We start from the raw sequence: 26,099 nt of genomic DNA on the forward strand, positions 1-26,099 counted from the left end.
CATTTGCTAAAATATTGTAACTGTGTCTGATTTATGATGTACTTAAACCAAAAACCCAGTAACTGGACAATTGTATATATATTGGTTGATTACTGTTTTGTTTTATTGTTATTTACATGGAGTTTGCACCTTATTGCACTTGTCTGCTTTTATTATTTTTTCCTAAATGTATAATTAGAAAAAGGGCATATATAATTTTATGAGAGTATATTTGGTAAAATAAATGGTCTGACAACAAACAGAGTTTCTTTGAAGTGGACCTTCACTCTAGAATAAAATTTTTCCTCCCTGCATGCCCAGCTTCCTTTTTTTTACTTCAGTCCTGTCAAACTCACCATTCCAATCACCCCCCCCCCCCCCAGCCCTACCTCCGCCGCCATTGAATGGTAAGAATGATGTGTTACTGCTTCTGCAGCCTCCTTGGATATGCCTGGTAATCAGGAGCCGGGTGTACCAGAACGAGCGCTCCCGTCTCATACTTAGTTCTGAGCATGCACTTTTTTTCCCCTCGGAAAAGCACACACACGACTGTTTTTCGCAAAGAGAAAAAGACTGACAGGAAACACGACGAGAAAAAAGAGGGCTGGTTTCAATTCTTTTGCGGGCAGTTTTTCAGTCGGGAAAACTGCTAGGGAGCATACACACGGCCGGTTTTCTCGGCCAATATAAAAAATGGCAGTTTTCCCGTCGTGAAAACCGGGCGTGTGTACAAGGCATCTGAGATAGTCAGCTCCCAATGGCATAGAAAAGGAAGATGGTGGTGTGGGATGCAGGGATATCCTGTACATATATGCTAAGCTGCTCTGGTAACTAAATGTTGTCCTCAGTTTCCTGTCTAAACCCTCAAAAACAGTCCACGCGTCTATTATATGAATTTGTTTGAGCAGAAAGAGCATGGGCTGCAAATCAAAAGTTCCATATTGTTAGAAACTGTTTCTGAAAGATATACAAGGTGTTCTACACTTTATTTGAATACTTCTGATGCACTGAGATTATTAACCAAAGGGAAAAGTGGTTCGCTTAATAAAGTGATTTCTCCCTTTGCAAAAAGAATGTTTAACTTTCAGTACCCAATCATGTCCTTGCAAATATTTTTTTTTAATTTCCCTTGCACTGGGTTGGATATTCAAAGGTAGAAAAGGTTCACTTGTTTTTTTTTTTTATTTAAATTTTGCAAATAAAATTCACTTTAAACAGTCACCTTTCTCGTTGCCCATGCCACCAATCTTCACTGTTTAGAAGATATAAAGCTGCCTGAAGAATCTTCATAATCTGACACTTCTGATAGTGTCAGATGCCAGGTACCCCACTGTGGTCTGTGGTTTCTCTTACCAGAATCAATACAGCACAACAGTGGTAATATAGTGGGGCAGTAGATCCAACTATTGAAGACAGCGGGAGATCCGCATCCAACACAGCTGGAAGTGTGTAGGATGCGAAAAGTTCTTCAACTAGCAAAGTTCTTTTGGCCTTGTTCGCATATCACGTAGTGGGAACAAATATTCCCACCTGTGATTTTGTGTGTGCAGTTTTCATGCGATTCTGCATGTCGTGTATAGGGCAGCTCATCCACTTGAATAGAATGCTCTATGCGTGTTTGTTGTTAAAAAAGAAGCTCATATACTTTTTTGGGCGATGAGCTTCGTGCAAATTTTGTTCATAATCACGACACTATCGCACCTAGTTTTAGGTGCCATTAAGAAAATGGCATCCAAACACACTTTATGCGTTTTTCTACAATTTGGAATAGCCAGGGCAGAATTGTGGCGCTTCTGCCAATGATTCCAATTCATGTGAATGCAGCCATAAGGAAGGGAAAATCTGCAGCATAAACAGCAGGAAAGGCAAGTCAAGTTTAATTTTAACTTAATCTTCTTTGAATAGAGCTTATTTTTTTTAAATTGACTTTAAATTTGCCAGTACGGACACCCCCACCTCCCATAAAAGTCCTCCTGCCCATTGTCATATTATTGTAATACATCATTATATATATATATATATATATATATATATATATATATATATATATATATATATATATATATATATATATATATATATATACAGTATCTCACAAAAGTGGGTACACTCCTCACATTTTTGTAAATATTTTATTCTATTTCTTCATGTGACAACACAGCTGACAAAAAAAGGGAGTACACCCCCGTGAAAATTGGGCCCAATTAGCCATTTTCCCTCCCCGGTGTCATGTGACTCGTTTGTGTTTACAAGGTGTGAATGGGGAGCAGGGGTGTTAAATTTGGTGTTATCACTCTCACTCTCTCATACTGGTCACTGGAAGTTCAACACGGCACCTCATGGCAAAGAACTCTCTGAGGATCTGAAAAAAATAATTGTTGCTCTACATAAAGATGGCCCAAGCTATAAGAAGATTACCAAGTCCTTGAAACAGAGCTGCAGCATGGTGGCCAAGACCATACAGCGGTTTAACAGGACAGGTGCACTTAGAACAGACCATGGTCGATCAAAGAAGTTGAGTGCACATGCTCAGCGTCATATCCAGAGGTTGTCTTTGGGAAATAGATGTATGACTGCTGCCAGCATTGCTGCAGAGATTGAAAGAGTGGAAGTTCAGCTTGTCAGTGTTTAGACCATACGCCGCATACTGCATCAAATTGGTCTACATGGCTGTCGTCCCAAAAGGAAGCCTCTTCTAAAGATGATGCACAAGAAAGTCTGCAAACAGTTTGCTGAAGAAAAGTAGAATAAAGACATGGATTACTGGAACCATGTCACGTGGTCTTATGAGACCAAGATAAACTTATTTGGTCCAGATGTTGTCAAGCGTGTGTGGCAGCAACCAAGGGAGGAGTACAAAGACAAGTCTGTCTTGCCTACAGTCAAGCATGGTGGTGGGAGTATCATGGTCTGGGGCTGCATGAGTGCTGCCAGCACTGGGGAGCTATAGTTCATTGAGGGAACCATGAATGCCAACATGTACTGTGACATACTGAAGCAGAGCATGATTCCCTCCCCTCAGAGACTGGGCCGCAGGGCAGTAGCCAACATAACGACCCAAAATACACCTCCAAGATAACCACTAAATTGCAAAGAAACTGAGGGTAAAGATGATGGACTGGCCAAGCATGTCTCCAGACCTAAACTCTATTGAGCATCTGTGGGGCATCCTCAAACAGAAGGTGGAGGAGTGCAAGGTCTCTAACATCCACCAGCTCCGTGATGTTGTCATGGAGAAGTGGAAGAGGACTCCAGTGACAACCTGTGAAGTTCTGGTGAACTCCATACCCAAGAGGGTTAAGGCAGTGCTGGAAAAAAATGGTGGCCATACAAAGTATTGACACTTTGGACCCAATTTGGACATTTTCACTTAGGGTTGTACTCACTTTTGTTACAAGAGGTTTAGACATTTATGAGACCAAGATAAACTTATTTGGTCCAGATGTTGTCAAGCGTGTGTGGCAGCAACCAAGGGAGGAGTACAAAGACAAGTCTGTCTTGCCTACAGTCAAGCATGGTGGTGGGAGTATCATGGTCTGGGGCTGCATGAGTGCTGCCAGCACTGGGGAGCTATAGTTCATTGAGGGAACCATGAATGCCAACATGTACTGTGACATACTGAAGCAGAGCATGATTCCCTCCCCTCAGAGACTGGGCCGCAGGGCAGTAGCCAACATAACGACCCAAAATACACCTCCAAGATAACCACTAAATTGCAAAGAAACTGAGGGTAAAGATGATGGACTGGCCAAGCATGTCTCCAGACCTAAACTCTATTGAGCATCTGTGGGGCATCCTCAAACAGAAGGTGGAGGAGTGCAAGGTCTCTAACATCCACCAGCTCCGTGATGTTGTCATGGAGAAGTGGAAGAGGACTCCAGTGACAACCTGTGAAGTTCTGGTGAACTCCATACCCAAGAGGGTTAAGGCAGTGCTGGAAAAAAATGGTGGCCATACAAAGTATTGACACTTTGGACCCAATTTGGACATTTTCACTTAGGGTTGTACTCACTTTTGTTACAAGAGGTTTAGACATTAATGGCTGTGTGTTGATTTATTTTGAGGGGACAAAAAATGTACATTGTTATACAAGTTGTACACTCACTACTTTACATTGTAGCAAAGTGTTATTTATTCAGTGTTGTTACATGAAAAGATATAATAAAATATTTACACAAATTTGAGGGGTGTACTCACTTTTGAGAGATACTCTCTCTCTCTCTCTCTCTCTCTCTCTCTCTCTCTATATATATATATATATATATATATATATATATATATATATATATATATATATATATATATACAGTATGTGTGTGTGTCTACGTATAGACATGATTATTTTTGGTGCTTGTGAAGGAGCCTTTTATTTTGCTCACTTATCCAAGCTTGTACTTTTATTTTTTAGTCTGGGCAGTGGGCTCATTTTTGTCAATCCTGTTACCCTCCCTGAGCACCCTCTGAAACATTTAAATACAGCCAGAAGGGGCCACCACAGATTGCTTTTTTATAGAGGAAAGGCCACAAAGCGAAGCTAGACTATGGGCCCATCAGGTAAGCTGCAATGCACAAAGTGATAAAAGGAGTGAGTGGAAAGACAACCTGATCAGTTTGCTGCTGTTCCTTCACTGTCCAATTACAGGACAGTGACCAAGCTATATTAGATAAAATCCAGGTCACCAATCTAGCTCTGCCGTCTGACAGTGCTGTGTATATCTTGGGGCCGGCTGGACAAAACCACAAAATCTTTGGCAAGAAAAACAGCTCCCCTCGACGTTTTTCAATCGTGTAGTTCACCAGAAAGTGATGACATACCTTGTTCTCAGTGAAGTCAATCATACTTCTCTTTGTGTATGATGTTGGAAATGTCGCACCTCAATTGGATCCACAGGAGTGCTCTGGGAAGAGATAAATGAATAGACATAAGAAGGCATTTCTTGGCTGTTATAATTATTAATTAACTAGATACTGTCATACTACAAGAATAATTGAATACATTCATCATTATAGACAAGAGCTAAGCATTCGTTTTAATCAGGTAAACCTTTACCCAATATTTTGTCATTTTGTTTTTTATTGGGGACCTAAAATAAGCACTGGCTGAAAACAACTTCTGCAACCTGTGTATATTCATCAGCACACATTTTTTGTTCTTATTTTTTTTTTTGCAAAGTTGCAACCTTTACTATTTTGTATTGTAAATAAGTAGCTAAATTGTTTCTGGAAAACATGTTAACTTATACTGGTTTAATAAAAGTCTGCTTTTGAGAAAAGTGCTCAAATGTGTGAAGCCATGACATTATTAACCTGCTACTTAAGGCTGGACTCCGGAGGAATCAAAAATCCTCCTTTGCTGGGGGGCTGCCCCCATGCTGAAAGGGTTAAATACTTGTTTAGGTCTAGGGTACACCTCCTACAGGCTCCATCTGTGCTTCTAGTCCAGTCCCTGCTTGTTCTCCTCTACAGTAGGACAGTCAGTCCTCTCACCTCATCAAGTACAATGCAGCATCCATAGCCCAGAAACATGCAAAGGGACAGTCCACTGCCAGAGTGTAGGGGTGCTACTGTGGATCAGGTAAGCGAATAACTTTTGCTAGTTCCCTTGATGTAAACAAGCATTTGACCCTTGTAGTGGGGCTGACAAAGTAATGTGATCAAGTGACGCAACGCGTATGGTGGAACTCATGACGTCACGCTGCATCCAGAAGTGAGCTAAATGCCATCTTGGAGAGGTACCAACAAGCTGTATTTTTAAAGGGAAACACAAGCTGTAATTTCTGAAGTGCTCCAGATACGTGCAGAAGTCTATATGAGCACTATTAGTATCATTCTTTTTTGGGTGAATGGTGATATACTATCCCCATTGATGGCTAAGGATGGAGGCAGATTACGTAAGTTGGGACTCCAGTTAACGGGGAAGGCACATCATACCTGATTAAGGCAGGCCATACATGGGTCGAATTTCGAAAAAATAAATACATTTCAAAACTATTATCTAAGAATTTTCATTCAAATTTCGCACCATTAGTGGGCTGCAACAACAGTCAATTTCCCTGCGGCCATCGAATTTGTGTAATCGGGCAAACGATTTTCGAATGGATGGGAGAATCGTGTGAGAAATGTAATCGAAAAATAAATGCACAGAAGAAAAATCCCAGAAAGAAAAGAAGATTCACAGCCGCAAAAATTATTTTCTGCAGCAACATGAGGTAAAATTAAAGGCTTGGTTGGCCGAATTTCGTAATCAATGATGGCACCTTCGGATCACAAAACGCACAAAATTTCTGCTTTTCAAAAGAGAATTCTTTTAAGATTTGACCATGTATGGTCAGCTTAAGTTTGGGTCAATTATAGAAGGTGAGAGTAGCATTGTGTACGAGAACACAAGCATACATTAACATGTGTGACTTGACTTCAGAGAAGCGGAATAAGGATATGGAATGTGATGCATAAGAGTTTTTTATACAAATAATGGACTTCACATGTATGGCCACAAAGGAAATATCACATAAGGGGTCATTTTATAGTATGATTTGTATGTGAGACGCTATATGCAGTTTATTGGTACTGTTTATGTATAATATCACATAGCGGTATTGTGCGGTATTGTGCGGTATTGTGCGGCACTGTTTTGTATTTATTACTGCTAATAAGGATTTTGCTTTTCCTGGTGATGGGCTTCTTAAATGCTGAGCAGAGATCACAAATGTGAAGCAACCACTGAATCCTATCGCACAACTCATACATGTGAGAATGCAGAGCTTTTGTGTAGATATATTTCCTTCTGTTGGGTAATGAATTCCGCTGACATATTTAGGTAAATGTTAAATGTAACTAACCCAGATGGCTCTTTGTATGTAAGCCACAAATCTATTTTTCAGTATGTTTGGCTTCATGCCTCGCTGTACAGCTTTCATGAGTAAATCATTTTTCGTGAACCTGTTATAAAGTTTTTTAGGCCTCACTGGCAACGACAAACCTGCACTTAGATGCGTTTGTAAGAGTTTTCTAATGTTTTTTAAAGCGGAAGTAAACCCATATGCTGTGTACACACGACCGTTTTTTTATGACGTGAAAAATTGTTTATTTTTTTTAATGTCATTAAAACGATCGTGTGTGGGCTCCACAGCATTTTTCATGATGTGAAAAATGGGCATTAAAAATTTAGAACGTCGTTTTTCACGTTGTCGTTTTTCACGTCGTGAAAAACGGTCGTGTGTAGGCTTTAACGACGTGAAAAAACGTGCATGCTCAGAAGCAAGTTATGAGAGGGGAGTGCTTGTTCTGGTAAAACCAGCGTTCGTAATGGAGATAGCACATTCGTCACGCTGTAACAGACTGAAAAGCACGAAGACTGAAAAGTGCGAATCGTTTCTCACCAAACTTTTACTAACACAAAATCAGCAAAAGCAGCCCAAAGGGTGGCGCCATCTGAATAGAACTTCCCCTTTATAGTGCCGTTGTACGTGTTGTTTGTCACCGCGCTTTGCTTGAGCATTTTTTTTCACCATCGTGTGTAGGCAAGGCAGGCTTGACAAGAATCCGGTTGAAAAAAACTTTGTTTTTTCTAGACCATTAAAAATGGTCATGTGTACGCAGCAATAGATTTAATAGTAAAAAAAAAAAACAGTTACGTTCACGGCATGCCGGAAATGCTAACTATCACATTGGTTCTACTTTCAACCAAACTGTCAAACCATCCAATGGCCGTTATCAAAACTGAACTCTTGTACAGCATCATGGCAGTAGAAGATTAAACAGAGGCCAAGATGGCAGCCTCCTTGGCTGAAAATGATAGGAGGGTTTACTTCCACTTTAAACACTTTTTAATGGTATAATTCCCACTGTATGAATTCTGAGTCCAGGTGTGTGTAAACACATTTAAATGCTTGTAAATGTAAATAAATGCATGAATTAGCAAGTACAAATAAACACAAGAAAACTTGGTCTGGGAAGCATACATTTTTCCAGATAATTTATCCTGCTTGCAAAACTAGTTTGAATGTAGCTTTACCTGGAGATCCTGCCAATAGCAGCTCGTTCTGTTGTAGATTGACAACGCTAAGCCACTGCCTTGCAATTTGCAGCAATGTTGGCAGCCTGTCATACGTGCTTCTTCCTATCTGATAGACTTAATTGAAAGCCCAAAGACAAAATGAAGGAGTTCAGATACCACTGTTGCAAATTGTGAGCCAATGGCTTAGCTTTGTCAGTCTGCAACAGGAAGTGTTGATACTGGTAGGATCTCCATTAATAAAAAATAAATAAAAAATAAAAAGACTCTGCAACAGACTCACAGAAAATGTTTTCTTAAAGAAGAACTATTGTTTTACTGTATTTCATCGCTTCCAACTGTCCCTGATTTTGAGGGACTGTCCCTGATTTGGAACAAAGTCCCTCTGTCCATATTTCCTCCTCATTTGTCCGTCATTTTGGTCTGATCCATAAAGTTGTATATAAAATGCACTATTTATCTTCCAAAAAGTGTTTCCCAGTGCTAAACCTTTCATCCAATTTCTAAATTGCTGCATTTGTAAATTTCAATAGCCAGTATAAAGGAATAGTAGTGGTAAAAAAAAAAAAAAAACACTTGAGGTTTTAACTAATAATTTTATTTGTATTGTAATATTCTCCTTTAATGGAGTGTGGCAGGGGGGTGTCCTATGTCTATATATTTTGCTAATAGGTGGCCCTCACTCCCAAAATGCACCTCTACAAACTGACTGCAGACCCACCCTCCTTTATAGCTCAAAGTATTGGTGTTCCTGTGGGGAGATGGAAAGCCAGCATAAAGCATCGACCAGGAGCGTCTGGTCCATAAGTGTCCATCGCCCCCTAGTTTGCATGCGGGGTGCCGGACTCATAGGTTTCTATAGGTTTTTTTTTTTTTCAAGCCCCATAATTAGAGCTGGAGGTTATTATTTGCTAGAAAAAGGTTGGGCTCTGGGAGCAGTGTACTGCGCACCCAATATTCGCTATTGTCTTCCGGCTTCTCTTCCCTGCCAATCAGGACAGGAGGCAGATAGGGCTGGCCAGGAGGAGAAGCCAAGGAGTGCGGGGGATCGTAGAGGGCTAAGTGACAACCTGGGGGGGGGGGGGGGGGCGGTTTGTTTAGCACCACCTGCCACTGGCCCCGTCCCCTCTCTAAGCTGCTTGTTTATCCATAATAGCAAACGATCACTCAACGATAAGAGTTCACAAGTTTCCCTTTCACTTGGCTAGACAAACATCATTGGATACATTCCATAAACTTTGCAAACATTTGGGACTGTTTGAAGATGCTATTTCAGTGCTACAGATTCCAATGCTAATTCACAGCCTACTGTTAGATCTACCTCTAAATATATCGATACTTCTCTCCTCATGATGTATCATTTAGCCTCAGGCCTCGTACACACGTCCGAGGAACTCGACGGGCAAAACACATCGTTTTGCTCGTCGAGTTCCTTGTGAAGCCGCCGAGGATCTCGGCGAGCCGAAATTTCCCATTGAACAATGAGGAAATAGAGAACATGTTCTCTATTTCCTCGCCGAGATCCTCTTGTTGGCTTCCTCGGCCAAAAGTGTACACCCGCCCGGATTTCTCGGCAGAATACGGCTCCGATCGAGTTTCTGGCTGAATTCTGCCGAGAAACTCGGTCGTGTGTACGGGGCCTAAGAGTCGTGATTTCACAGCTTTGTCGAAGGAAGTGGAGAAGTAAGTGATGCTAGTAGCATACATATCAGCCTTGAACAGGGCAAGTATTGCTCAGCACCTTATGACCCACTACCTAGACTTTTAAAGCTTAGATACGAGGATGTCTTTTGAGGTTATTGTGATATGCTTGTTTGTGTGAGTGGCGCCCTATCTATGAGCTGAGTGTGGGTGACAATGTTGTCAACTCTTTTTTAACCCGTTTTTTCAGATGTTTGGAGGGACGGGCTATAGTGCCTGCTAATTTGTTTGAGGTTTTTTTTGCACAAAACTAACACTAACCTAACACTTGGTTCTCCATATGCAACTCTTGTTTTGGGGGGTGACCTCACGGTACCCCCACCTTTTCCTCTTCCCCTGTCCCTTGATTATTTCTCCCATGGGCTTGGTCCCCTGGGTAGTTAAATAACAAAACTTTGAGAGGGGAGTTTTTTATGTTAGTTCTGTCTTAAGAAAATAGTTTGAGACATAATGCCAAACATACTGAAAAATAAATTTTGGGTTTACATATACTTTACTAAAAAATCCAATATTCACACAAATGAGGGCAAATCCCTACAGGACAAATATAATCTTTATACAACGCTAAACATTCTTCATGCTGCCGCAGGTGAGATGACATTCCACACTCCATAGTTACATCTCAGATGCTGGCTCAGCTCGTCCCCACTGAAGCAATCAATTATACCAACAAGAACGCCGCACACCGAGATGCAAAATCATATTCCTCCTTTATTAAAATAGCCAGCAGGAACACGTTTTGTTCCGACTCCATCGGCAGAGCACTTTATCAAAGACATTTTGTTACAATTATATATTATTTTTAGCGTCAGACACCCAGAACGTCCTCCAAATATTCTGCTGTGCATGTCTCAGAGATTTACAGCCTTTCTGTAAGAATAATTGTAGATTGTCACATGCAGGAGCAGGAGGAACAGAGACTGGAAGAATTTTTTGGAAGAAAAGGCGTGTGCACAGAGGGACGCACATCACAGTTTTTGGTAGAGCAGGAACGGGTACGTATAACACATGGAAGGGGTGATGGGGGTTGTCTGACACCTAAGGCCCGGTTCACACTGGTGAGACATGAACATTGGGCGATTGTTGGTCCCTGCGACATCGGTCCGACATCAATCTGACTTCCATGCGACTTTAATGAACGAGATACGAGTTGGATCCAACTTTTGGATTAGTGTGACTTGGGTCTTGAGGGAAAACCCCACGCCAAAATAAAAGAAAAAATTGGCGTTGGGCCCCTGCCCAAAATAAATACTTATCCGAGCATGCAGCCTAGCAGGTCAGGAAAGGGGGGGATCAATCAAGCGTCTCCTCTTCTGAACTATACCAGACCACATGCCCTTAACATGGGGGGTGAACCTTATCGATGGGGACAAGGGTCTCTTCCCCACAACCCTGGGCTACGGTTGTGGGGGACTGCGAGCAGGGGGCTTATCAGAATCTGGAAGCCCCCTTTAAGAAAGGGGGTCACCTGACCCCGCCCGCCATGTGAATTATTATGGGGTACATAGTACCCCTACCCATTCACCAAAAAAAAAACATGAGGCAATTTTTGACAAGTCCTTTATTAAAAATGTCCCCCGGTGTAGATCCAACATCAATCATGATGGCCGTCACCGTCGCCACAACCCCAATTAAAAAAAAATGTTCCTCCCCCGGCGAACGTTTCCGCCGTTCTAGCAACTCCCGTATATGACAGTTCTTATATAGCTATGGGACGTGGCCATGTGGTGACACCACCTGGAGACCCCACCCCCTTGTGATGTCACTGCCCGGGGAAGATGGGTCTGTGACCTTCCAGATTATGATAAGCCCCTGGCCCGCAGACCCCCACAACCAAAGTCCAGGGTTTTGGGGAAGAGATCCTTATCCCCACAAACATTGGGCCAAGGTGCCTTGGGGTGGGGAGGGCATGGTATGTGGCCTGGTATGGTTCAGGAGGGGTCGCTCGCTCGTCCCACCCTCCCTTTCCTGGCCTGCCAAGCTGCATGCTCGGATAAGGGTTTGGTATGGATTTCGCGACACATGCTCTTAAAGTCGTTGTAGAATGAAAAGATGATAGTTGCAATTTTTTATGTTGTATCATATTTGCTTTATCCAGACTATATGTTCAAGAAAAAATATGCAAACATAATTTAACCACCAAAATAAAAGATAAGGAAGTGTCAAGCACAGTACATCAAGCCTCAATACTGCATGCATCCATGAAGTGGTAAAATGAGGGTACTTAAAATTATCAGTAGGTGACCTTTTAAATGCCTGTAAAGCTCATTACTTTAGAGTCTAGCCTTGTACACACGAAAAACTGCCAGGAGAGCATTTGGCCAGGAATCCCAGCCGTGTGTATGCTCCCTAGAAGTTTTACCGTCAGGAAAAGAGCCGGGAATCCCGACGGGAAAATAGAGAACCTTGCTGTCTACAAGATTTAGGAGTAAGTCTGTGGGAATGTTTGACCATTCTTCCAGAAGCGCTTTCGTAAAGGTCAGGCACTGATGTTGGATGAGAAGACCTGGCTCGCATACTCCACTCTAACTCATCCCAAAGGTGTTCTATTGGGTTGAGGTCAGGACTCTGTCCAGGCCAGTTAAGTTCTTCCACCCCAATCTCGCTTATCCATATCTTCATGGACCTTGCTTTGTGCACAGGTGCGCAGTCCTGTTGGAACAGGAAGGGGCCATCCCCAAACTGTTCCCACAAAGTTAGGAGCATGAAATTGTCAAAAAATAATTGGTATGCTGACGCCTTAAGAGTTCCCTTCACTTGAACTAAGGGGCCAAGCCCAGCCCCTGAAAAACAACCCCACACCATAATCCCCCTCCACCAAATGATTTGGACCAGTGCACAAAGCAAGGTCCATAAAGACATGGATGAGTCCTGAACTCAACCCGATAGAACACCTTTGGAATGAATTACAGCAGAGACTGTAAGCCAGGCCTTCTCGCTCAACATCAGTGCCTGAACTCACAAATGCTCTTTTGGAAGAATGGTCAAACATTCCCATAGACACACTCCTAAACCTTGTGGACAGCCTTCCCAGAAGAGTTGAAGCTGTTATTGCTTCAAAGGGTGGGGCAATTCAATATTGAATTCGACGGACTAAGACTGCCATTAAAGTTCATGTTCACGTGTGTAAAGGCAAGCGTCCCAATACTTTGACAATATAGGGCCAGATCCACGTACCTCGGCGCATATATAGGCCGGCGTAGCGTATCTTAGATACACTACGCCGCCGTAACTTAGAGCGGAGGTAGCTTATCCACAAAGTATTTGCGCCATAAGTTACGGCGGCGTAGTGTAAATGTGTCGGCGCAAGGGCGCGAAATTCAAATGACGATGTGGGCGTTTTTTATGTTGATTCAACTTGACCCCACGTAAATGAAGTTTTTTTTAACGGCGCATGCGCCGTCCGTGGGGGTATCCCAGTGCGCATGCTCAAAATCACGTCGCAAATAGTCAATGCTTTCGATGTGAACATAATTTACGCAAAGCCCTATTCGTGAACGTTTTACGCAAACAACGGAAAATTCAATGCTGGCCCGACATCCATACTTAACATTGCGTACGCCTCATAGAGCAGGGGTAACTATACGCCGGAAAAAGCCTTACGCAAACGACGGAAAAAAATGCACCGGGCGGACGTACGTTCTGAGAATTGGCGTATCTAGCTAATTTGCATACTCTACGCGGAAATCAACGGAAGCGCCACCTAGCGGCCAGCGGAAATATGCACCAATGATCCGAAGGCGTACTAAGACGTACGTCAGTCGGATCTAGCCCACATTCAGGCGTATCTTGTTTTGTTAATACAAAACAAAGATACGCCGGCGCATCGTAGAACTTACGCGGCGTATCAATAGATACGCCGCCGTAAGTTCTTCGTGGATCTGGGCCATAGTGTACATGATATCATACTCTAGGAAAGAATTAGAAAACTAGAAAGGTTTAAAATATTTGTGTCACATTTGTGACTTCAGTTTAAAATAAATGTATGACTAATGTTCTTTTCCAGCCTTTTACTGCTGAGAATTACACGGTAGTGTGATGCTTGAACAGGTCAGAGGTTGCCCAAAGCCATCTGAGACACAACTATGGAACGTATGGAAACCTGCTAAACTCATCAGTGAAACACGAGGCAGGCACATAAATGTCCAACAAGAAATCTGAAGATCACACACATATTTCATAGGTTAGAAGATTAACTCATCTATGGCCATACAGTACATACTGAACCTACAGATCAAAACCTTAAATTAATGATTTTATCATCCACAATTCATTTCTTATTTTCTCCCTGTTAAAAAAATAACAGAAATAAGTATTTGGTCAATATCAAAAGTTAATCTCAATACTTTGTTATATATCCTTTGTTGGCAATGACAGAGGTCAAACATTTTCTGTAAGTCTTCACAAGGTTCTCACACACTGTTGCTGGTATGTTGGCCCATTCCTCCATGCAGATCTCCTCTAGAGCAGTGATGTTTTGGGGCTGTCGCTGGGCAACACGGACTTTCAACTCCCTCCAAATGTTTTCTATGGGGTTGAGATCTGGAGACTGGCTAGGCCACTCCAGGACCGTGAAAAAGGCGGCTCTTTAATTAGGCAAATTAAGCAGTCGCCTAAGGCCTCACACTCACAGGGGCCTCGTGGCCACCTAACTTACCCAATGCTTTACCCCAGTTTTGAGGGACAAGGGACCTTAACGCTGATGTGCTCAGGCAGCGTTAAGAGTCCCTAACAACCAGTAAATATCTGTGACACCACTCCTTGTGACGTCAATGACCCAGCATGCCCTCAGTCAATGATGTCACAAGGGGGCGGGTTCACCAGGTGACATCACCGGGTGGCACCCCACCCCTTAGTTATTAAAGAGCAGGATCTGGGGGCCACTTTGTTAAAGGGGGCTTCCAGATTCTGATAAGCCCCCTGCCCACAGACCCGCCACAACCACTGGCCAGGTTTGTGGGGAAGAGGCTTTTGTCCTTGAATTATTTTTCCCATCATGGGTGTGAGTGAGGCCCCATGTCAAGTTTTGCCTAAGGCCTCACAAAGCCTAGAGCCGCCTCTGTACACGTGCAAAGAAATATAGCACTGTGCAAGCTCTGAATTGTTCCAATCAGAGCTGAGGGCTCTGCCTGCCCCATGTGAGCAAGCTGGGCCAATCATCCAGCACCTGCACTGCTACACGTAGTGAGTCCTGTGCTTCTCCATATCCTGAAATACTGGGTATATCCTTTGCTACTTAGCATTTGAAAAACAAAGGAAAAATGAGTATAAACTATTACTGGAAACATCAATGGCAATTACAACATTGACATGAATGCTAAAATCTCCCTAGCAAATGAAATAACCAGAGGGGTTTAAGTTGCTGCTTTTTATTGTACACTAGTAAGAAGAAATGTGTGAAGTAAAATACTGTGTAAGTTTTATAGTGCAGAAACCTCATAAAAAGAATTCTATTACACAAGTCAGGGTAGGAATGTATTGTGTCTTACAGGCTAATAAATCAGCAACACAAAAGCCATGTAAAGTTATAATTGTCACATGATCCATTACTGTCTTTTATTCAGATAACCATGCTGGAGGGTATTCAAGACCAAACTACTGTCTGATCGCACCCGTATAATTTAACACGCTTCAATAAATGTTGCAACAAAAACACTTTTACTATAATAAAGCTGCTTCATTTAAGAGGGTGAGCAGATCTATTAGTGATCTAATAGACCAGAGGCACTGAGTCATTTCGAAGTAGTGCCTGGGAACTGTGCAAGGCACTAACATACAAACCTTGCATACCATAGGGCTGATTTACACAACTGATAATTTAAGTGTCTCAGTTGCCTACAGTAACCAATTCACTGCAGATGCGTTGTTGCTACACTGACAGCATGGACAAGGCAAAATGTCGTCTTTCCTATGCCGTACTCCTACGGAGTACTTTTTCATCCCAATGTCACTGCAGTTAGTAGAACGTTCAGCTTTTGACATTTCAATAAAACTTTGTGAAAAAAAAGTGCAATGCAGCAGGATCAGAATTGTGTCTCCAGGCACACAATAGCGCGGCTCACTGGTGTGAATGAGTCCTTAAAGCTCATTTACTGCCCACATAGACAGGCTAGGGTAGTATAGGGGTGGGCTAGGGTAGGATAGGGTGGGCTAGGGTAGTATAGGGGCAGGCGAAGCAGCAAGGGTGCAGCTGTCATCGTGACACACAAAACTGCTAGAACAAAAATCTAGGTTGTAATTTTGCTGGGTAAATAGAAAAGAAGGGGAGGTGGCAGAGGTTCAATTTGCTGCCCCTCTCAAAGTGCGACTCACTGAGAACCATGGTAGGGCCAGCCCTGCTTGTTATTGAGTAACAGGAGTTTTCATACCAACTAAAGAATATCCAAACTGCTAATTTAATGAAGTCAAGGCATCCCAAACACATGCCAGTTAATAACAGAAAAAGGCTAAAATTATATTTGTTGATTTTGTTTTGACTATAGGCACATTTACTACACAGGCTTCGTGTGTTTAGTGCAGTGAAGTTGTGCCATGACTGCAAACAATCACAGATGATTATGTAACTGAACTCAGGAGACTATTAATCAAACAGTAATGAGCTTGAAAACTGGATATGAAGATCAAATGACAGAATGCCCAACCACAAAGAAGACTGAGAGATCCGGACAGCAGTTTAAAGTTCTGAGATATTTCAAGCAGTATCTTTGGAGTAGGAGCGTCATATACACTGCTCCTACACCGCCCCTGGCCACAAATGGCACCTGAAAAGAGCTTCGGAAGCGCCGCAACACAGGTGCTTTTAACCCCTTTTTCATCCGCTAGCGGGGTTAAAAGCGCCCGCTAGCAGGCTCAAAAAGCACCGCTTAAACAGAGGTAAATCGCTGCTAAAACTAGCGGCATTTTACTGCTAGCGGACTCCCGTCCCAGTGTGAAAGCAGCTTAAAGGCAAATCCACTTTACACTACAAGTGTACTACAAATGCTGTTTTTTATTTTTCTTACATGCCCCCCCCCCCCCCTAGATCTACAGCGACTGCACTTCCAAGTGGATTTGCCTTTAGTAATTAAACCCCAGTGTTTATTTTTGTATCTTTCTGTTTATTCATCTACAGATCAAAGGGATGAACTTTGATCTGCAGATGAAGTCAGTTTAAAACAACCTGTCAAATAAAAAATAAAAAAACATTTTTTTTTATTTATTATTTATAAAATGATCTTCTATTTAACCTCTTATTAACACTTAATGTACTCTAATCAGCCTTAGCTAACTCCTTATTCTCCTTCTCCATTTAAAGCGGAGTTCCACCCAACAGTGGAACTTCCACTTTAAGCACTCCTCGCCCCATTACATGCAACCGTGAAACAGGTAAGTGTCTGTTTATTAAAAGTCAGTAGCTAAACTTTTTGTAAACAAAAAAAGCCTTGAACTCCGCTTTAATTATTATTTTCCTGCTGATTTCTTTGTTTACTTCTATTTTATAAACTATTAATAATTAAAACTTTTTTGGTTTGCTTTATTTGTTAATATTTTTACACCTTTAACATATATTTACATGTTTCACCTTGAAAAAAGCAAAACAATTAATAAAAATTATTTAATTTGTAAATAACTTTTCAACGCTTTGTACTATTGCTGACAGCTGAAGTGTAAACAAAACAGTTGCGGTAAGTATCGGTAATAAAAAAAAATTATTGACACTCGTACTCGTATTAAAAAAAATTATATGGGTGCATCCCTATTTAATAATATTAATCTTTTTAGCAATATGGGTTTCAAAATAAATAAATATATATTTCTGTAAACGGCTGCCTATCTGCCATGTTATTCCAATGGCTTCACTATTTTACAGGTCATTTACCTGGAACAACTTAGATAAGGCCTTGTGTTTATTTTCTACGTGCCATTGTAGGTCAGTGATTCAGTAAGTAGTGATGTTGGAGGACCAGCATAACCACTGAGCAGTTAATTTTCAGAGGGACGACCACGATGACAACTTCCCTTCAATACAAGCGTCTTTAATTGAATATGACTATATATTATTCTGTTTTAGTCTGCATAATCATATTAAACATTTGACCTGCTGTGCAGCCATTTGAAAATCTGATTCCATCACGCTGCAGAAATTCTGTAGGCCGTAACGGCAAACAGTTAATGAACTGTGAATGAGGGTTCCAAAAACATTTCAGAAAGGTTTATTCACTGATGGATCACTGCAAAGAATCTTTGCCTTTACACAAGTTAGGCATTAAAATATTATTAACACCCTATTTCACTTGACTGGGCATAATAATCATAATAATACAATTATTGTAAACTGGAGGTATACAGAGTACATGCTGAGAGGATGTCACCAGGAACATCAAACAGCATTAAGACGATATCTATTGGTAAATGACTGGCAGGGAGACATCTATGTTCCATTCGCCATTGTTTTTAATGCAATCCATTCAACAGACTGAAGCAATGCACTTTAATAAAAATAAATAAAAATAAAAGAAACCCCTGGGCCCTTTAATAAAAAAAAATATATATATATATCTATATATATATATATATATATATATATATATATATATATATATATATATATATATATATAAAATATATAAACAAAAATAAAAAAATAAACATTTATAAAAAAATAAAATAAAGGGGGTTTGCCACATGGGGACCTCTGAGCCCTTATATAATAATAAAAAAAAAATATATATATATATATATATATAAAAACAAATAAATAAAAAAAAAACATTTTATAAATAAAAAGGGGGGTTGCCATCCGGGGCCCTGGGCACCTCTGGGCCCTTTAATAATAATAATAATAATAATAATATATATATATATATATAAATATATATATTTAAAAAATAAAAGAAATAGAAACATAAAAATAAAAATATATAAAAAAAAAAAAAAAAAAGGGGGATTGCCATCTGGGGCCCTGTGGGCCTACGGGCCCCTGGGAACCTCCGGACCCCTAAAAAAATGTTTTTAAAGGGGATTGCCATCTGGGCCCCTGGGGACCTCCGGACCCCTTACAGGTGTACTGCCTGTACCCCCCCTGATGGCGGCCCTGTCTGTACCAATAAGAAAATACAGTTAGGTTGCACCAATAATTGCTCCCTGGAGTTGCCCATAATGGCTTAATCCTCTCCATAGCATCTTATGACCAAACCTACAGTCACAATCATTCTTTGTTTTCAATATTCATATAGCACCAACATAATACAAAGCATTTGACAGGGTACACTGATCTAGTCAGTTCAGTCTGTGTCTACTGAAGGAGCACACAGCTCTCCACTACATGCACAATAGGGACAATTTGGAAGGGCGTCAAGTATCCCATTGGCATGTTTTTGGATTATGCATGCAAATATGGGATAATTCATTGCTAATTCCGCACACACAGTATGAGTAGATTATGTGTTTCTTTTAAGATTGAAAAAATAACAGTAAAACAGAGGAGTGCCCATGGACACAGCTCCAGCAATCCTAGAGAATGCTTATGCAATGTACACGTCACATATTGCATAAACACCAAGCTAGGTGATTGCCTAACCTCCCTTTTTTTTGTTTGACTGAAAATCTAAAAATGTCAAAATATTAATAGTCATCATATGCCATGCCACAAAAGAGATTAATGATGGTAATAGTGGCACGGTTTCTGCAAAAGACAAATGTTTTTGTAGAGGTTTTTCTTCTCTAAACAAACATTAGGCCAGTAGACGATTTATTTTTCCATAGTGTCTTAGGCGAGGATCACATCTAAGCAGGTTGCGGTTGATGCATTTTTCTGGCCCTATTTTTGGTGCATTTCTATGTGTTTTGTGTTGACTAACAGGAAAGTATGACAGTTCTGTTCATGGAATGTGACTTGGATGTGACTTTACACTCTCTGACATTCAAGTCGCATCAAAGTAGTGCAGGAACCTTTATGTGTCCAATGTCCCTTGTTAGGGTTAGGATAAAGGGTTAGGGTAAGGGCTAAATTTTAGTGTTAATGCCGCGTACACACAATCGGTCCATCCGATGAGAACGGACCGATGGATCGTTTTCATCGGTTAACCGATGAAGCTGACTGATGGTCCGTCGTGCCTACACACCATCACTTAAAAAAACGATCGTGTCAGAACGCGGTGACGTAAAACACAACGACGTGCTGAAAAAAATGAAGTTCAATGCTTCCAAGCATGCGTCGACTTGATTCTGAGCGTGCGTGGATTTTTAACTGATGGACGTGCCTACTAACAATCGTTTTTTTTTCTATCGGTTAGGTATCCATCGGTTAAATTTAAAACAAGATTGCTTTTTTTTAACCTATGGATAAATAACCAATGGGGCCTATACACAATCGGTTTGGTCCGATGAAAATGATCCATCAGACCGTTCTCATGGGTTTGACCGATCGTTTGTATGCGGCATTAGAGTTTGGGTTAGCAGTAATTGTTCGGGTTAGGGCTAGTAATAATTGTTAGGGTTAGCGTTCTAACCTTAACAATTTCTGCTATCTCTAACCCTAACAATTACTGCTTAGCATAATGACTAAGCGCATGTGAAGTGTGTGAAACGCGTCTACCCAGCATTCTGGTTCTTGCCGGTTTGGGATGTCCAAATAAAAAGGATTTTGATCTTCTAATCTTACTTCTAACCATTACTCTGTTCTAACCTTAACCCCAACTATAACCCTAGCCCTTAAGCTTAACCATACCGTGTTTCCCCGAAAATAAGCCATGGTCTTATATTATTTTTAGGAACCAAAAACGCGATAGGGCTTATTTTCGGGGTAGGGCTTGCATGCCAGGAGTCCCAAGTGTGAACAGAGTAAAGGTGCCTGTAAAATGCTGGAATTCTCTCTATTACAGGATTGTGTAATGTGGAGGGTGTGTGTTTCTGAAATAAAATTGTGCAAGTACCTTCTTATAGCGCTGCTTGCGCTTTCATGGCTGTCTGAACGTTCTTCCACAATTCTGAGCACTGTAGAGGGAGGGTGGCCGAGATCCTCCACTGACACCCTGGAGACAAGTAGAGCAGAGGAGCTGAGTGCCTACAGACGGGGGGGGGGCAAGATCCCCCACTGACACCCAGGAGAAGATGAGAAGAGCGGAGCGCCTGCAGAGGGAAGGAGCCGTGATTCCTCACTAACACCCGGGAGACGATAAGAGCAGCAAGAGAAGAAAAGGAGAAGAGATCAGCCGAGCGCCGCTGTACCGAGGGGTATGTGATACGATACAGTAGTATTGCAGAGGCACACACCTTTTGAATTGTGTACTACTATAGGACAGTGTATTCTACCTTTTCCCAACCACTTTCAACTAGGGCTTATTTTCGGGGTAGGGCTTATATTGCAGCCCTTCCCGAAAATCTAGGTAGGTCTTATTATCGGGGTAGGTCTTATTTTCGGAGAAACACGGTAACATGTGACTTTGGACACATAAATGTTCCTGCAATACTTTAATGCAACTTTGATGCGACTTCAGTGCCAGAGAGTGTAAAGTCGCACCAAAATCGCACTCCATGAAAAGAACTGTTACTATTAGCCCCCAAAAAATCATCAAAAACGCAACACTTGTGTTTTTGGCATAGGTACATTAAAATCTAAAGTCAAAATGCAATCTGCTGCGGGGAAAAGGTCCCTGATCCTTTCCAAAAAACGCATCAGCTCAAAACACAGATGTGAACTACTAGGTCCATAAGAAACCATATTAAATGGACAGTAGGGTTTCTACAAAATGCACTAAAAAACGGGAGCTGCGGTGGCTCAACGCGATTGGCCCTGCGCTGACAAGCCATTCACCTCTGCAGCTAGGGGTTCGGATCCCGGTCTCGGCTACATGTGAATTGAGTTTGGTGGTCTCAGCCCGGCTCACCGTGGGTGTGCTATGCGAGGTAAGCCTGTGCTTAGTACGCCCACCCCCCTCCCACAAAAACCACCACACTTACACACGCACTCGAAATTGGGTTAACATGCACGCACTTTGACCACGCGGTCTCTAAAAAGAGAGGCGAAGGACTAACAGGGCTGGCTGAGCAGGCTAGATCCTCTCACTCCCTTATAGGGTGTCCCGGGGCATGGAGAAAGGTGGCAGATTGCCTCTGGGGGAAGCCTGCCTACTCCCAACTCCTGCAGTCCGGCTCCTCTCTCGAGTACACGCACAAAATACACTTATAAAAAAAAAAAAAAAAAAAAATGCACTAAAAAACACAAAGGTATAAACCAAATATTAAGGCTACCTGCTGAAATCATCTGTAACCTGTAGAATGCCATAAATGTTCTCTAAACCTGTCAAAGATATTGGACTCTGGGCTTCCAAAGACTATAGTTATTTTAAGTCACACAGACCAAAAACAGCATAAATAGGACTATGACTTGCCATGCATGGTCCGTTTAATACAAGCAATGTAAGCATGCTGAAAATCACTCGTGATTAATGGGATATATAGAACTGCGATGACAAGGGCTTCCTTTATGCTGAAAAATCTCTTTCCAAAAAAAAGGTCACGTGCCCCGTATCCATCTACTGTTAAAACAGGGATATAGATGACAGCAAGAAACATTGTTGTGCTAAAAGTTTAACAGATGGCTCACTGCCCGCCACTATAAATCTCCTAATCTATGTCCCTTCCTTATAAAAATCAATGAAACCTTAACAGAATGAGATGTAGTTTGCTAAAATTGTTTGAATAATAACTTTTTACACCCTTTTTTCATCATCGCCCTTTTATCGACTGACATTTTGCACTTGCTCCAGCGCTGGCTGCGTGATATTTTCCAGCATGGTGCCAACAGAAATGTTTGTTGAAACTGCCACTAGTCGTCATCAGAAGCCCAGGGTGGCAAAGCAGATTGGCAGAGAGGAACAGAGAGTTGTCGTCTTATAACAGGAAGTGCCTAAACAAGGACCTTCATGGGAGCATCACCAGGCAATATTTTAAGGAAAGCAGTCTTTATAAAATGTAGGAAGTGATTTTTCAATATGTTAGAGCATAGATACGATTTTAAAGCCCACCTCTAGGATATGGGGAAAACCCCATCTCACACCCCCCTCTAGGGTGATCACATTTCCAACTGCCATTCAGGGACACCCCCACCCCCTTCTTAAAAAAAGATGGGGGGAGGATGTAGTCCCAGGGCTCAAAGGGAATTTGGCTGCGGGGGCGATTTGTCGGGCAAATGTCTGGTGTTAGTACTTAAATCATACCGACACCATGTTTGAAATCAGGATGATTGAAACGCATAATTTGTATACTACATTGTAATATATAATGAAATAGTTCAACTCACTATAATGCAGTATCAGTGGGAACCCTGAGCTTGTCACTTAACAGCACTGTCTGCCACCAGATACAGCGCACCATCATTGCCTGCCACCAGATGCAGTGTGCCATATGCCACCCATAGCCTGCCACTAGATGCAGTGCCACTTGGCATCTATAGCCTGCCACTAGATGAAGTGACACATGCCATCCATAGCCTGCCACTAGATGTAGTGCCACTTGCCACCCATAGCCTGCCACTAGATGCAATTCCACTTGCCAGCCATAGCCTGCCATTAGATGAAGTGACACTTGCCACCCATAGCCTGCCACCAGATACAGTGTCACTTGCCACCCATAGACTGCCACCAGATACAGTGTGCCACTTGCCACCCATAGCCTGCCACTAGATGCAGTGCAACTTGCCAGCCATAGCCTGCCACCAGATGCAGTGTCACTTGCCACTCATAGCCTGCCACCAGATGCAGTGTGCGATTTGCCACCCATAGCCTGCCACCAGATGCAGTGTCACTTGCCACCCATAGCCTGCAACCAGATGCAGTGCCACTTGCCACCCATAGCCTGCAACCAGATGCAGTGTGCCACTTGCCATCCATAGCCTGCCACCAGATGCAGTGCCACTTGCCACCCATAGCCTTCCAGCAGATGCAGTGTGCCACTTGCCACCCATAGGTCACATCCCCCAAAAGTTAAGGACTACAAGTTCCAGCATGAACCCCTGATATCTAAGGATGTGTCCCCCTCCCATGATGTCATGTCATCTGTCAGTGTCCTCTCCTTTTCAGCCAGCAACCTTATCTGCCAAGTCCTGACCGTCGTCTCAGCAGTCACGATCTTTCATCTACATCCGTGCTGCTGGAGAAGATACAGGGAGGAGGTGGGTGGAGCTAACTACTAGACGTGGAGGAGGAAGTTAAATCCTCCTCCGGTCTGAATGCTGGGGTCCTTCTCTCCTCCTCGTCATGATGTCACTGGTTGCTAGACACCAGGCAGGCCACGGCTAGCAACCCATTTGGGCAGTGAGCCAGACAGCGGCCCGTGGTGGATAACATACAGTCTCAGCCAGGAGTACACCAGGGCACTTAGTGACGGCGACGATGCAGTGAAATTTTTAGGGGCCATCAGATCGGTCCAGGGGGCAGTTCCGGGACACTGTATTCTCCTGCAATGAAGGTACCCGGGACTCGGGACAGACCTCCCAAATGTGGGACTGTCCCCGGGTAATCTGGAACATTTGGTCACCCTACCCCCCTTTACTAACTACTGGTATTGAATCTTGTATCTACTTCGCCTATTGAGAAGGCTCATAGAGGAAACTATGGGGCAGATCCACAGAGAGAGTACGCCGGCGTATCTACTGATACGCCGGCGTACTTTCAAATTTCCCGTGTCGTATCTTTAGTTTGAATCCTCAAACCAAGATACGACGGCAACTGGGTTAGATCCGACAGGCGTACGGCTTCGTACGCCTTTGGATCTAAGATGCAATACTTCGGCGTCCTCTGGGTTGCGTTCACGTCGTTTTCCGCTTCGGGTATGCAAATTAGCTATTTCCGACGATCCACGAACGTACGAGCGGCCGGCGCATTCCTTTACGTCATCTCTAGTTGGCTTTTTCCGGCGTATAGTTAAGGCTGGTATTTTGCAGCGTATAGTTAAACTTGCCATGTTAAGTATGGCCGTCGTTCCCGCGTTTAATTTGAATTTTTTTTTCCGCGTAAGTCGTCCGTGAATCGGAATGTACGTAAGTCCCGTCTAAGTTAAAAAAAAATGACGGCCTAGCGACGTCATTTAGCACAATGCACATCTTTTCCTTGGGCTTTATTGACTGGGTTTATAGGGGTGGTTCCCCCTAAAAACTACTTTTTTTTATTACACTGCCCCCCCACATTACAATCCGATTAAGGCTATTATTATTTTTTTGATGCTGTACATACCTTTGTACAGCATATTCACCCGTGCATTCGGGTTGCGAGTCCCGCGGGAGTGGGCGTTCCCAACAGGTCTGTGATTGACGTTTTGCCCAAAAACGAGCTCCCCCCGTCGCGTAAGCCGCATCACGATTGGAGAAAGGAGCCGAAAGGCGATGCGCATGCGCAGTATAGCGCCGACTCGCCGTTCGGCTCCTTTCGCCAACCGTGACGCAGCTTACGCGACAGGGAGGAGCTCGTTTTGGGGCAAAACGTCAATCACAGACCTGTTAGGAACGCCCACTCCTGCGGGACTCGCAACCCGGATGCACGGGTGAATATGCTGTACAAAGGTATGTACAGCATCAAAAAAATAATAATAGCCTTAATCGGATTGTAATGTGGGGGTGCAGTGTAATAAAAAAAAGTAGTTTTTAGGGGGAACCACCCCTTTAAACAAATTCACTTGTCAAAGATCTGAGATCAGACAACATATGATAAAAAAAATCTAACTGAAAATATATTATTTCACTGTCTGTAAACTTGGAAGATGATAATTTTACATCTATTTATATATTTCTTCCAACACACAGGGAAGAAGTACTGAACACATAGCCTGTCATTTTTTCCTGGACCAGACCCTTAGAGCGACTTTGCGGTAGCCTATTTGCAGGTATTTATTCTATTTATACCCAATTAGAGGCTGCTCTTATGGTTGGCGAGACGAAAAATGACATGGCTAAAAAACACCTACTCATTACTCCGTTCACTGAGCAACAACTGGGACCCATGACTCAGACAAATGAGGTTAATGTTGGAACATGTCGAACTTTGGGAACGCTGTCATGGAAAATATCCACCGAGCAAAATGTTACACATAATGTACTGAGACCAAGATCAGACGCCACATCAACACAGATGTAGAGGCCCCGCTAGGTATAAAGTATCCAGAGAAACAAAATCATAAATACATCTTTCAAGCCTTTTCTGTGCTGCACTTTGTGTGCCGGTAAGGAATTGAAGCGACTGTACTACCACCTACCATTGTTTACAAGCAATTAAACACAATTACTTCAAAAGCCAAACAAGGATCACAAAAAAAAAAGAAAAAACAGAAAGACAAAAAAATAATTAAATGGGGTTGTAAAGGTTTTTTTTTAATTTTCTAAATAGGTTCCTTGAAGCTAGTGCATTGTTGGTTCACTTACCTTTTCCTTCAA

The 26,099-nt window shown here is 42.3% G+C and overlaps 1 protein-coding gene across 3 annotated transcripts in view; it reads right to left on the reverse strand.

Annotated features, from left to right (window-relative positions):
- CHST3 (carbohydrate sulfotransferase 3) overlaps positions 1-26,099 on the reverse strand; it is a 154,808-nt gene that overhangs the window by 74,738 nt on the left and 53,971 nt on the right. For all 3 annotated transcript variants that reach the window (XM_040320481.1, XM_040320479.1, XM_040320478.1), the window contains exon 3: positions 4,795-4,877. The gene's annotated coding sequence lies outside the window, so the exon portion shown is untranslated. The remainder of the gene's footprint in view (positions 1-4,794; positions 4,878-26,099) is intronic.

Source organism: Rana temporaria, chromosome 8 (assembly GCF_905171775.1).
Source record: "Rana temporaria chromosome 8, aRanTem1.1, whole genome shotgun sequence".
Classification (NCBI taxonomy): domain Eukaryota; kingdom Metazoa; phylum Chordata; class Amphibia; order Anura; family Ranidae; genus Rana; species Rana temporaria.